The following is a 3894-nucleotide window of genomic DNA, read 5'->3' as shown; positions in this document are numbered from 1 at the left end:
CTGCTCAGTGGGGTCTGCTTCTTCCTCTCCCTCTGCCTGCCACTCCCCCTGCTTTTGCACTCTATCTCTCTGCCAAATAAATAAATAAAATTAAAAAAAAAAAAAAAAGATGGAGCCTTAGAACTGGAGGAATGTATTTGTAGTTCCAGCAAAGCTCCCTGAAGCCTGGGCCTGAAGCTTCAAGAAAGGCAGGGCCCGTGTTCATCTAAGGCATGGACTTGAGAAGAAGTAACTGAGCTAGCCAATACACATCATTTTAGAAAGGAAGGGTTCACTCTGAAGCAGCCTTCAAATTTAGTAAGGTAACAAGTGCCATATTTCTTTTGGATTATAGATATGGAGGCTTACCTCAACATGGACATAGATTAAGTCCTCCTTCAACAAGAAACTCTCCATAAACCCCCCCACCATCAAGGACAGGCCCTGTCCTTCATGGAACCGTAGGCCTGGGCTTTGGGGATCAAGCAGAGACCCTGAAGACAGATGGCTGAAACTTGAAATCAAAGTTCTTCTACAACTGCCTCTGGACAGGTTATTTAAAACCACTCTTTCTATTTTTTTCTTATCTAAAAAATTGATTTACTAGATTATAGATTAAAGTAAAGATAGTGCCTTGGACATAGTAGGCACATTTTATTATGGCATACACTATGTGCTAAAGCAGTTCTTTACACAGAAAATTTCAACGGATTGTAGAGGGAAGTAGTCACTGTAGTTTGGGATGGAAAAGGAAAGATTCATAAGTAGAGTGACCATATCATTTCTCTGCCAAAATGGGATACTTTTGAATGACAAAGAGGGAACTCTTACTAAATACGCTGAGACAACAGGTGTAAACTGTGCATGTTTCAGACCAACCAGGAGGTATGCTCAGCAAACGCTTGATTTAAGGTTGGAAGAAAGAATGGAAATGAAATGCCAGAAATGTCATGAGATGCAAAGGCTGGGTGCCATGTAGGGTTTTTGTGAACTGTGGCTAAAGAAGCCTAATCAGGGTGGCTCAGTCGTTTAAGCGTCCAACTCTTGGTTTCCGCTCAGGTCATGATCTCAGGGCCATAAGATCGAGCCCCACATCTGGCTCCGCAGTGGGTCTGGAGTCTGCTTAAGATTCTCTCTCTCTCACCCTCTGCCCCTCCCCCACTCACACTCTCTCTCTTTAAAAAAAAAGAAGAAGAAGACTGATCAGTTTTTGTTAAAGAATTCTTTTGAAAGCATAGTGTATGAGAAGGATAGAGGTAGATAGCAGAAGGATTTGGGTTGCAAAATATTTTAAATGCCCAAATAACGATTTTGGTTTTATCTCTTAGATCATAAAGGGCCATTGGAAGTATTTGAGGAGAATAGCAAAATGCAAAAATAGTATATTCAGATCAATTTGGCAGATTGGAATAGGGAGATTACAGAATCTAAATAGGTAGGGATGATCTCGGACAGGAAAGAAATGCCTAAAGTAAGAAATACTTGGAAGAAAATTTGAGAGGACTTAATCATAACTAATTATGAAGAAGTTAAGAGGGAACTGAACGTGATCTCATGAGTTGAAAACTATTTGATAGAAAAAGCCAACACTGGTGATAAAAACTGATGACACATTATATGTCTCATGATTTTCAAAAGTGTCTTAACATGAAGAATAAAATACAGAAGAGATTTCTTTCTTGTTAATTCATATTCACTGAGAAGTTGTCAGCAGGTGATAATACCATCTCAGATGAAGATGCTTTATAAGATGCATCCCTGGGACCTTGACTTTAATCTACATTGAATGACAGTTGGAGAAGTGAACTGGTGCCAGAGTTAGGGCTAGGAGTCCAGTTGGTCAGGAGTGGTTTGAGACCATACATCAAGGCCAGCAAAGACAGATAAGAAAAAGAAAGTCAAGCTTAATTATGGATATAAGTAGGGTAGGAAGGGTAAGATTCTATCTGGTAAAATGGATAATAGAAATGAGGGACCCAGACAAGAACTTTGGAAAAAAGTTCTCTGAGCCAAGAGTGAAAAGATGCGGGGAATACGTCAATGCAAAGTATGCCACTTTGGCATAACGATTATTTTGAACTGAAGGCAATTGAGAATTAATAGAGAAAGAGTGCTCTGCTCTCCCCTTGTCTGCCTAAATTCAGGGTATAAATTTCCCTTTGAGGGAGGTGCCTCCCTCTGCAGCCCCCTTACTTCCTTCTTCCCCCACCCCCATTCCAGGTAGAGAGGAGCAACCCTTATCATTGAAGATGGGGAATTGACACCAAGATGAGTTTGCATAAACAGACCTCACTAAAATAATTTTTATCTTCCATTAGTTTCCCCAATATATTTCCTAGTTATTACCTCCAATTCATTGTCCCTTGAAGCCCAAATCGTCCTTTCATTAAGTGGGTATATGAGCACCTGAATCTAATTTTTTTTGAGTTTCATTTCTTTTCTGTAACCCCTGTGCATGAAAACAATGATAAGAAGTGTGTTCCTTTTCTCCTATTGATCTGTCCTTTCTTATTTAATTTGCAGTCTTCAGGTACTGAACTAAGAAGGTACAAAAATATTTTTCCTCCTCAACACTCATTTCAACCATGAGAAAATCAAGGAAATTCCAACTTACCTAACTGCAAATCTCTTGCCCTTTCCAATAAGAGCTCCTTCTGTATTATACCTCCTGGCACAGGCAGGAAATAGTTTCAGAGAATGGATGCCCTTGAAGTCACAGGACACAAAAAGCTCCTCAGGCTGGGTGGGAGGGAAGTAGGTGGAGAACAAATCCGTTTTGGACTCTAGCAGGATTATTCTAAAGCAATTTGCCACATAATTTCTCCACAGGTAAAATCCCTGGGGCCAACAAATTAGCTGAGAAGGAGATAACTGAATCTACTAATTCTTTTTTTATTATTATTATCTTAATTGTGCCCTTTCTCTGAGCTAGTACATTGGTGTGATATACACACACAAAAAAGCCAGAAATATCACATCTTCAACTCTTGGATCAGCTGGATATAAAGTAATATCGAACGAAGGAGTCATAATGAAATATGTTAAAATGCTGTCCTGTCCCACTCATCTTCCCTTGCAAAAAAAAAAAAAAAATTAAACTCTGAAGGAATTGATGACCAGTGATAGTCTCTACAGAACACTGTGGAAATCGATTAAACAGAAGCTGAAAAATGTCTCAGGGTGTAATTGATAACATGATGAGGCAGGAAAAAAATTACAAGTATGAAGTTAAATCCAAAAATTCTTACTTAGAGAAAATGCAGAGGCTTCTCGTATCCCACAGGACCAATCTGGAAAACTATTAGTGTTTGGAGAAGCGAAAACCAGAGAATAATTGTTGTTGTTTGTTTATTTTTGACAGTTTTAAAGGACAATTTCTCTTGGGGGAAAATTTCTGTTCCCTACTTAGAAGCTCCTTCTAAACCCAAGACCGTTCCAGGAAAGTTTTTTGGCTCTTTCTTGAACTTTGGAAATGGATTTTGCATAAACTTGTATAATCTGTTTACTTAATTGCTTCAGTAGATTATCATACCCCAAATTCAGAGGTTTAAAAATATCACTGGATAGAGGACGTATCAGATATTAAACTGTTAAGAACAGATACTACACTTGATCTTAGCCAAAAGGCCGAGAAGTGACGTGGATGGAACTGGAGGGTATTATGCTGAGCGAAATAAGTCAATCAGAGAAAGACATGTGTCATATGACCTCACTGATATGAGGAATTCTTAATCTCAGGAAACAAACTGAGGGTTGCTGGAGTGGTGGGGGGTGGGAGGGATGGGGTGGCTGGGAGATAGACATTGGGGAGGATATGTGCTATGGTGAGCGCTGTGAATTGTGTGAGACTGATGAATCACAGACCTGTACCACTGAAACAAATAATACATTATATGTTTAAAAAAAAGAAGAAGA

General features: G+C 39.2%; 1 non-coding gene across 1 annotated transcript; it reads right to left on the bottom strand.

The window, feature by feature from the left end:
* Positions 1–3433: 3433 nt before the first annotated feature.
* Positions 3434–3618, bottom strand: LOC116631844. Its single transcript, XR_004299293.1, has one exon. It is a non-coding gene; the product is annotated as a U2 spliceosomal RNA (small nuclear RNA).
* Between the last annotated feature and the right edge of the window lie 276 nt (positions 3619–3894).

Source organism: Phoca vitulina, unplaced genomic scaffold (assembly GCF_004348235.1).
Source record: "Phoca vitulina isolate PV1807 unplaced genomic scaffold, GSC_HSeal_1.0 scaffold5, whole genome shotgun sequence".
Classification (NCBI taxonomy): Eukaryota; Metazoa; Chordata; class Mammalia; order Carnivora; family Phocidae; genus Phoca; species Phoca vitulina.
Note: the sequence above shows the minus strand (reverse complement) of the source record. Positions and strands in the feature narration are given on the sequence as shown.